The sequence below is a fragment of the Spodoptera frugiperda genome, chromosome 31 (assembly GCF_023101765.2).
Source record: "Spodoptera frugiperda isolate SF20-4 chromosome 31, AGI-APGP_CSIRO_Sfru_2.0, whole genome shotgun sequence".
Classification (NCBI taxonomy): domain Eukaryota; kingdom Metazoa; phylum Arthropoda; class Insecta; order Lepidoptera; family Noctuidae; genus Spodoptera; species Spodoptera frugiperda.
Window position 1 is genome coordinate 4,601,537 of NC_064242.1, and position 11,254 is coordinate 4,612,790.

Here is an 11,254-nt window from a genome sequence, read left to right on the forward strand (position 1 = left end):
ATATAGAGACCAGATTGACCATTGTAGAAGGGCCAAATTAAAAGTACCTTTAACCGACGAGCAAGCATATAAAGACTGATGAAGCGAAAGAGGTATGTAAGAGTCGTAGTAATTGGCGGTCCATTGTCTCTGCCTACCCCCATGGGAGACAGGCGTGAAGTTATGTATGTATATATCATACAAAAATTTATCTGACAAGAAATAGATTTCTCGAAATTTGAATACATATTTCACGTGGTTACTAAATATATTTTTCGTTATACATTTAAGGTCAAAGTTAAACACTCTTTAATTAAATGTAGAATCAAAAAAAAAAAAAAAACTAACAAATTCTATTCTGTTCTAATTCCAATACACGTGTTAAACGTTTTGCTACAAAAAAAAACAGATTAATCAAATCTGCGTCTAATTTAAATTACATATAAGGATGTTTAAAGATAACACGTTGAAGCGTGAATTCAGTCGTTAATAAATCTAATAAAATATTATGTTTACGATATTGACATGTCAAAGGTAACGAGTAACTCCATAATCGGGTAATAACTGTCCGATTAAATCAATCACGTGCAGGCGCACTCAGAACTGGCATGTTTTCAAATTGACGTATTTCGTTTTTTGTCTGCCACTCAACAGTTTGATGATGCGGAAATTATTTTGTGACTTTATTAAATCTGATTTATTGTTGATCTGTTTTAATGGCGTATTATTGAAATGCATTTTTTTTTCGATATTATTTCGTGTGTTGCCGATTACAAATGTCTTTTTTGTGTTGTTACATCTTATCGGAGATTAGGTTTATGTTCGAAAAATCATACTTAAACGTAACTTACTTACGTATTATATTGCGTATTTGTAGCAAAGCTTATGAAATCTACATATTTATGAATGGAACAGAATTCTATTTAGCATAGACTGTAGTAAAACACACAATAATGAAACTCGGAGTCGAGTCGTATGTAAAGAGTTGGCGGTGTGGCCAGTGCTACAAAAAAATCTACCTGCACTCAGGGCTCGTTCCGAGAACATTAAATTGTTAAGTCAAACAAGCGGCTAGTTTGTTCTACAGAGCCGAGGAGCGTTCAATATTGTATTATTTCTATTTATCACTTTAAATTGCCCCTACTTAGTAGACGCGTGGTACATGAATTTGTATTGTTACCCCTAAAAGGAGAAAGTTTGTTCGCTCGTAGCTAATGTTGATTCTAATGTGGCATAATCGTGTCATAATCAGTATTACTTTTCTGTGTTCATAGATGCTGTGTTGTAGTTGATCTGCGATCGGTTCTAAGTCCTAAGTTATAGGTATAGTATACCTAACTAATAAATTTGTTGTTGTTTGACACCAATACTCAGGCTAGGCGACGTCCGCGTCTGCGCACGCTGCTCATGATGAAGAATCCCTCTGTGACTTGAAGCTGTTATTTATTCTTAGCTTTGCTCCATTAATTTACGATTTGAGTAAAGCGTGGTTTTTTGTTAATACTCAGGATTTTCGGTCTAAAATGATTTATGAAAATTGACATAGATATTGGTTTAGATTCTGTTGCATTACTTTTTGAGAAATATGTCAATTATCAGCTATAACATCATTTGCTTGAGCTTTTCTATATAGAAAGATAACATCAATTAGACATTGATAATACGGATTATTATACAATACTTACGCAGACACATTGCATCAAATATTTGAAATACAATCAGGAGAATCTTCACTTTTGTTCGTGTTCATAGAATGCAGTTAGTCTTGTTTGTAGTAATTAACTTTTATATAGGTATTGCAATTAAATAATTATGTCTTTAATAAGTATGTTTCAACCTTGTAAGGTCTGTGAAGTAAAGTACAGGCTCATCAACTTAATATAATTATAATTATAATATATATCTACCTATATATTGGTTACAAAATTCCAATTTACGATATTATAATATTAGAACATTATCAAAAACCATGAAACCACGTGTGATAAATAAAAAGTTACTACTAATGGAACACGTCTCTGCATCACCTTGCATTTGGCTTCAGGGTAAGCTAACTGGCATTACGTCTAACCATGTATACTAAAATCATTAAGTAAGTATAGTTAAAGTCTTTTTTTCCTTCTTCCTAGTTGTTATACTCTTGGCAGAGTGGTCGTGCTCGTCATGTAGGTGTGGTTCTAAGCTTCAAAATTCGTCGCCACTCCTCGCGTACTGCAGACTTCCTCGTGCATTGGTAAATTAGACCATTAATATACACACATAACCTCACGCCTGTCTCCCATGGGGGTAGGCAAAGACAATAGAACGCCACTTGCTACGATTCTTACACATCTCTTTCGCTTCATCAACAGTCATCAGTATTTTCATTAGACCATTGAGTGCAGTTTTAATTGGATTCGTCCGTCGCATTAGTGACTTGCCACGAGTTACTATACTCTCAACACTGTTATATATAATCTGTAAACCTTAAAACGTTAGCATAGATAAATCTAATAAAACTACAGCCCAACAAAGTCCCTTCATTTATGACGACCTAAAAAAACTCCTTTGAACAAACAAATTCGCGCCAAAACACACCGCACAGAGAAACTATTATAACTAATCTGTGCCGTTACATGCCAGTGTGAATTGGGCCACCTTTGAAATATTTTAATTCGCAAACAAAACCTCAATGGGTATTTTTTACCATCCGGTGACCATTCATGGGTCCTAAGCTGTATGGGGCACTCGTGCGAACGCGTGATGACGTCACTCCTGTTAATCCCTTGCAAGTGGACAGTTGGACACGTTTGCAATTAACAAAGCATCCTAAGGATTTGTACGTGATGTTAGAAAATAGTGTAACGGTAGATATGGCAGGTTGGAGATCGGTATTGTACTTTTTTTTGCAAGTTTACATAACTTGTAGTGATTTTGTCTTGTCGGATCTCGGATGTGATTTGTAGTTCGTGTGGGGCTGTGTTTATTACTGTTTTTGATGATAATAATTGATTTTAGGATTTTTTTATTGGTTTTTAAATAAAGTTAAGAATAGTAGTGGTGGTTAAAGATTATCAACGCTTCTTTTTAGCTTATTATTTCCAAAGTCTTAAGTTTGTCACAATTATTTTTCTTCTCACATATCTTACACATATTTCTTGACTAATCTCTATTAGACTTTAATCAGACTGTTCAACATTATCAACTTCTTATTAGACAGAACCGTATTGACTGCGATGTATTCATTAAAAAACTCGAAATATCGGAATATTGATCGGTTTGTCGCAGTAGAAAGAATCTTATCACTGTTCTAATCCCGTTCCGAACATTTAATTTTTTGAATAGGAACATCGTAAACATTTTATTGGCTCATCAATATTTTATTCATACTCTGTGACGCGTCGTTCGTGGTCCGTGACTAACAAATCAGTTTTAGCGTTTAGTTCATATTAACTAAATAATACGCGGCTCTTTTGATCCAAACAACCACTGCAGTATACCAATCACAGTTATATTCATATTATTCAAAGCATTCATTTAATTTAACTAATCTTATATTAAGTCTTTGTCGGTAACAGACAATTTGGTGCGGTTCCAAAATATTAATTAAAATGTGTGAAATTGAAAGTGGGTTTTAGTGAATTCACACACAGAATTATGTTTATAAATTATTCTTGAATGGATTGAGCACACAATTAGTGTCAGTGTAATTACTGAGAGATCATTTAGCATAATTAATTAGGTAAATTGGTACAGTAGCGCTGTGGAGAGAGAAATCATTCGATGCAATTTATTTCTTCTCTTACGGCTTACTTATTTGTTTTTAATAGACTACAAAAAAGGCCGATATTCCTTAATTTGACTCTAATAAGTTTCTTTAAAACTGATATACTTTATAAAAAAAATATTATTAATAATACTTATGCAAATCCGCCGCTTATTGAGGATACCTTAAAAACATTGCAACGCAACTGAAACTCTTTTGGTGTTCCGGGTGTCCAGGTCGCTTATCATCAGCTTGTTTGCTTTCTATCATACGTTAATAATCTCGTTAATTAATCTCACTGGCTTCTATAAGATCTCACACTCAACAAGAGTCAAATAGTTCCTTCATAAAAATATAATTTAACACAGACCAGTATTTTCGGTACTATTCAGATAGAAACGATTGAAACCAGTAACCACCAGTAAGTACTATGACAAAACATACTTTATTCTGAAATATTTCATGGTTCTTAATCATCATGAACAATTTTCAAATAGGTCGTTAAATAGTCACATGAGTATGTGCGTAGAGTACCTATGTGTAGAATCCGTGTCTTTTTGGCGGGGTTATTATGTAATTTTCTTCTAAAACTAAGACATCACTAATATTATAAATGTGAAAATTGTTTGTTCGAAACTACTAAATCGATTTTGATGAAATTTCATTAACAGACAGGAGAGCTAACTTGAGTGATAGAATAAGACTTTTTATCCCATGGGTACGCGTGAGAAGCCGCTGGCAGAAGCCATTTATTAATAAAGTTACTTAAAAATACTGTCACTTCATTGAAAGGTTTTCTATGAATCAAGTAATGCTCACTTACCTAACCACTTTGGTCTTATTATTTGTTGGCATAATACATCTCTCCTTCATTTAAATATTTTTATTGGGAGAAGTTAATATAAAATTATGCCTTATTTTTCTAGTTATCGAAGTATCTTCTCGACTGTCTAGACTAGACTAAAAACACAAATAAATAAATTGCGAATTTCTAAAAATCATAATAAACCTTCATGAAAATAAACTCAAATAACATAACAGATATCATCACTAACTTATTGTATCAAGTTTATGAATGAAATCTAATACACAAATTCGCCTAAAAATAGACATCCCATTGTTACTTAACACTCATATCATTAGTATAAATTTCTACCCAAATAGCAGGGTAATAGGGGTGGGTTTGGGGTAGTTTCTTCCCCGTCAATGGAAAGTGTGTCGGCGTTCGAGCCGCGTCGACGCCACCGCACCGCTTTCGTATGCACAGCGTGTTTAAAGAGAAACGCTTTAGCTCAACGTTCTTAGAATTCAGAAGAATGAAGTGAACCACTTTGAGCGTAAAAGGATTTTTGGATTTCTTGCCTTTGTAACTTCTGTTTATGGAAAGTTTTGGTTTCAATAAATGTTTTTGAACTGGTTCTTAAATTAGTGGTTTTTAAGTAACGAATTTTGTTTGTTTGAACTTGAAAAATACTTTCCAGTATGTGCTGAATTTTCTCTCTCTTTCAAGTTATGCAATTTTTTTATGTAAGAATTAAAATTATTAAGGTCACTGTTACTTCAGCATGGTTTTTACCATTAAAAGTGAAAGTTAAACATTTTCCATAAACCGATGGACTTACATCATTTTCAAAATTAGAACATCATGTAGACAACATTCAGATACTCCCACGCAGTTTTCAGCTCGTAGGCGACGTTGCAAACACATTGCTAGTATATTAATACTGCTTAGTCATTGGCTGAGCAGGCTCGGCGCCGACTGTCCTTGTGACGTCACGATACCAGACCAGGGAAAGAGGGAGACGACATGATACAATGGAAATTTGCTTATTGTTTACATTGCTTTTTATTTGGGTCTCGGAGCGTGGGTGTTAAATGTTTTCGTAATTTTCCGTAGATTTTTGTTTTTGCTTAGGTGGCCACATAGAAATGAATGAAGATCAGGTGAATGTCGCAAATATTCAAATTCAAGACAGAAACTTTTTGTGTAGGCAAGCAGTATTGTGACACAATTTTTGCTTGTTATATTTTTTTGTTTCATTGCTTCTTGTATATGTATAGAGATAAGGATAGCTGGGGGCTTTCGGTAATTTACATATGGATCCCGAAGCCGAACATTAGTTTAGAAGTCACCCTTTAAAATTTCAATTAAATTGAAAATTCATTTACCACATTACAAAAACAATTTCATGAATTACTAGGTATCCCAAAAGCATTTTCCTAGGGACCTCATCTTCGGGAATTGCCATTCCTTTGGGAATTTAGAGGATTCCTTTCTTAGTACTCACCTACGTAATCCGAGGAATGTCAGAGCAAAAATTTAATCCTCCTAGACCCAGTTTAGGCTACCCTTTGCCTATCTATCAATTTAAGATATTTACTAAGAAGAACCGATGGAATTTTCTCGAAGGAATTAGACCTATTTACTATGAAATAGCTATAGTAGTATGTAGTACCTACATAAGCACGGGTATAAAATAAAACCTTTAGAAAATTAGGTTACATTTTCATACTGAAAACGGAAATTTTAGAATCAAGTTCAACGATACTTTCCGCTGTCCCGTGAAACAAATTTGAGACTCCTAAGTCGGCGCAGTCATCACGCTAAAAATTGTGTCGACAAAGGGTTTAAATAATAATAAGAGTTGTCTATGTGTTTGTCTGTATGGTTATTGGGTGTTTGTATAGCTTTCAATTATTTGTCATATGTTTGTACACACATACATAATGTAGTAAATATAGCTGATGTATTAATGAAACCGTCGCTTAGATATTTTATTGTATCGTAAACATTTTAGTGCGTGTGCTCGCACGTCTTGTGTGTACTACTGCGAGAGTAAACAATGTTATTTATTTATTTTAGTATTAATTCCTTCGTGTGATTCAATGTCTCTATTAGCTAATTGGAATTCTTGTGTTATTAGGGGGTCAAGTTATTTATATTGATACTTCGGATTCTCTAACAGAAGTAAGGGCAACTGTCCACTATGCGTCAATTGACGAATGCATGCATTCGTCAAAAACGACAGGCGCATTTAATGTTGTCGCTTCGTAGATAGGTTTTATTGTTTCTAAACAAGATGCATTTGTCAATTGCCAGCCGCCTGTTGTTTGATAAAGATGCAAGAAAATCTCAAATAATTCTATGTGAACAATTTCCCTAAGTGAACTAATGGAAAACGTACAAAAAATCTAGTAATGCAAAAAATAAAAATGTGTAAACAGAAACAAATGTGTCAAGAACTGACCTAAAAACGCTTACACTAAACGAACAATCATAAACGAAGACGTAAAAAGACAAAATATCCCAAAAAACTCTCGTCGTCTTTCACAAAGAACATCGACTGTAGTAGATAAATATCCGAATATCTGCAACGGTCCATTGGACAAACGCCCACAGCCCACAGTCCACAAGTCACGTCCATTCCTAAATGTCTATTTGTAATGAAAGTAGTTGGTAACATTATTTTTGTCACCCTTAACCTTTGGCAAAATTGTTAGGAGCAGACAAGCCTAACCACAACATTTGGCTGTCAGCCAAAATTTTACCATGAACGTCAGAAACCATGTTTTGCGAAGTTCAAGTTGCGTAAGACTTTGATTGGAATGATTAATTGAATGATTCTAGTAGTCTAGTCTAGTCTAGGTCTCACAAACCTAACTGATTAGCAATATGTCCTTCGTAATATTTGTTTAGTTAATAGAAAATAACGATTTTTTATCTATAGTCTGGAGCTGCGGACTACCTAGCGGGTTTACCGGGGCTCCGGCTCAAAGAACAGGAGTAGGAACGGAGTGGTTTTTAGTCAGTAAGAGTCTGACACTCCCTCTCGCCTCACTCAAAGCGAGAGAAGTCATTTTGCCCCAGCGAGGCGAGAGAGACTCTGACTGAATCTCTCTCGACTGAATTTATGTGTAATAACAACAAAGAATATAAAAAAATGCTAAATTCACTAGCAATCCGTAGAAATTGGAAGCACAGAATTCACGTAGATCATAAAATTAGTTCGTAGTAGGTGTGCTACGAATTCTCGTAGCACTTTATTTCCTCCAGTTATTTTGTTACTCTCATTCTATAGTTTGTTTTTCTGAGAAAATATAGCATTTTTGTGTTATTTAGACGATACAATAGTTGAATTCAGGTTTCCTATCTTTCTAAGTAGTTATTAAATAACTTGAAGTGTTCCTAAAGACATCAAAAGAAAAATTTTAAAAAAATAAATCGAAATTAACTGATTTCATGGCTTTTTGTCATGAGAATCATATAATCGTAATGATATTACACAGTTTTAAAACCGTGAGGAGTCAAGCTCCAAAATTGTCTAGTTTTTGAGAATTAGAGGCATATAACCCGACCGAAGATTTCATTTTCATTCCGTTACGCGAGTAAATAAATATGTACTGACAGATAAGGTTACTCAATGTAGAAGAAAAAAATATAGGAGCATACAATTTACTTAACAACAAAACAGTTTCTAAACAATAATCAAGATAAAACATCTGCAATGTTAGAGAAATTTCGAGAACAATTTGCCAAACTGTTTCGTTCTGCGAAATCAACGCGATAGCTTTAACTGCAAATAGTTTGCGCTAAACTTGCCACTTGAAAGGTCATCACATTTAATTTCTTGACCTTTGATATTTGGCTATATTTGTCTACCCACATATTGAAGGTACTGGCGTGATGCCAACGCTTGTGACGTAGGCAATAGGCATCCCTCGGTCATGTTCATTCATAATTTTCTTTTGCGTAGGGGAATGACTTGCATGACATCATTGTACATGATAAAATATTTTATGATTAGCTGTCGCCTGAAATTATTTACTTCTTTTTTCATGTGGGAGAACCATGATTTGTCACTAATGGGTTGATTCGACCGAAGAGATACCAGGGTTTCATAAACACCCGATATGAAACAACGCCTTTTTTATTATTTTTTATGGGTGGAAATTATTCAATGACTTCTCCCGCCTTGGGCGAGGCGAGAGGGACTGTCAGACTCTTGCTGACTAAAATCCACCCCGTTCCTACTTCTGCTTTTCGCTGGCTAGTAAAACTATTGCTAGTACGTTTCTAAAATAATAATTTACTTTATTTAGTTTTTAAATGCCTGTATATTAAGTCTTTAAGTCTATTTATTGAAATTGAAAATGAAATGGTTTCAACTAAGATTTAATTAAAAGATTCCTTATGAAAATGTAAATTCTACTTCAAGAGGCATTTAACGAAAATAAATTCAAATAGGGCCGTAGAATTGTATAAGAGACCCAGTTAGCAATTGAATCGCCTGGGCAAGGCTTAAATAATAAACGGAGTTCCCAAGTTTTGACTAATTCCTCCTTTTGCTGCTAGTAAAAGTCAATTCTATAATTAAAATGACTGTGTTCTAAAAACAAGTAATGGAAAGTTAAATTCTGATGTGGTAATAGTTTAACTTACCTATCACCCCAGTATAGGTACTCCATTTTTAACTCATCTGTGGTTTTGCAGGTTCATCGCATACGAATTCAATTTATGCCGACCGCGAATCGGGAATTGTATCGCGTACATTTTGTTCGTAGCTCTGTTCATTTATGAAAAACGCTGACAGTACCGCTTTCGATTATTACTTCATTCCTCAATTTGTGTCAGGGAAATAAACTTAATATTATGTTTTTATATCTAAATGAACAATTATTTCTTGATTTTGAACATATCTTTGAAAATAAATCTTTGTTTCCTGTTAATGATAACTTAGGTACTAAATGGATTATGAAGGTACATACGTGGCTTCTATAAGAAAATAAAAATGAAAAATATTTTTCAGTAACCAATGAAGGCCAAATAATATCAAAACGTTTTTCTACAGTTCTATGCTTTTCAGATATAGTAATAAAAACAACGGCTTAATATATCTTATTAAGCCGTTGTTTACACTTAGATAACTTTTTAAAAGGCCGGCAGCGCACCTTTTACTTTTCTGGTGTTACGGGTGTCCATGGGAGGCGCTGATCGCTGACTATCAGGTGACTCGTCTGGTTATTTGTCACATATTCCATAAAATAACACAGGTGAAAAACAATAGCAAATAAAAAAAGAATATCATCCAAAAATAACGAGACACTGGCTGAAAAATAGGAAATTTGTTACCGGCGACAAATAAAAACAAAAATACGACGTTGAATATTTCGAAAATCGAATCATACGCGCCATAACATGATTTGTTTGGGAAGCGAGCACCTGCTAAATGCTGACTTGCGATTGTGACGTCCCTGGATTTTTTACGACCACGTTTGATTATGATTAACGAGATATCACCGATTTTTATGGAAGTTTCTATGAGTTGAAATCAATGAAATATGTTTGTGGTCTTGTGCAAGGTGGAGTAGATTATCATCTGTGTAAATAAAATAAATTAAAATTGTCTTTGACATAGGCGGCGTCGATTGCTTACCATCGATATGATGACATCAAACTTGATGATCTGTCTGCTCGTGTACTAGGTTATGTCATAAAAAAAGTATTATTGTAGACACGGTTCTTCTTAACACAGGCTAAGAATAAGTGCACTATTTTACCTCACCTTTTGAGGTTTACCTAAGCCATGTAAGTCACACAAATAAGACTCCACACAGACGAAAACTAAGACTTAGTTTTAGGAAAACAACCCCAGTTATATTTACAGCGGTGGCCGCGTCTTACATTGTAAGTGGGTAAGTTCTTATTTGTTCCACGCACCTGAGAAAAGTTTGGCTATTCCTTTACTGTTAGTGCTATAAAATACTAACTGTGGTTCGCGACTATGTTCGTATAGATTTTATGGAACTGGCTGGTAATTTTCTTGTGAGTAAAGACTGTCCAGAAAATACCTATGTGTAATTCGGTGACTTTGTCAATCAGTGAAACCAAATAGTAAGTAATCTTGGTGGAAACGTTAAAAATAAAAGAAAATGAAAGAGTGAGTCACTGTTACTTCCCTTCAGATTTATTTAGTTTGTCGTGAATAAAAAGTTGCCCACGAACTATTTCAGATTTATGTCTAGATCCATTCACCTATTTTAGTATGATTGTGTAACAAACACCCAAACATTTCGAAGAACCTTCGCCATTCATAAAAGTAGTGAGACTATTTTTAGGAAAGCAATCGCTGGCTGAATGTATTTTTCTGCTGACACTAGAGCGAATATTTTTACTTGAATTATGATGGCGATGTTTACAGCTCGTCCGATTTTATTGCCAGCCTGTATTATAAAGTTTAAAGGTGCCTCTTACGACGTAGTAAATAAACTATATTTTGGAAATCGACTGGACAATCGAACTATTTTTTTTATCTTTCTAATAATACTAATGCGAAAGTTTGTGCGTTTTTGTGTATGTTTGTTACTCAATCACGTCAAAATGGCTAAAGGAATCAGGATGAAATTTGGAACAAGGGGAGATTATAGTCCAGAATAACACATAGGGTACTTTCAATTCTATAGGAACGCGGGCAGAAGCTAGCATTCGATTAAAAGACACAAAAACGTCTATATTTCAACAAGAATGTATCT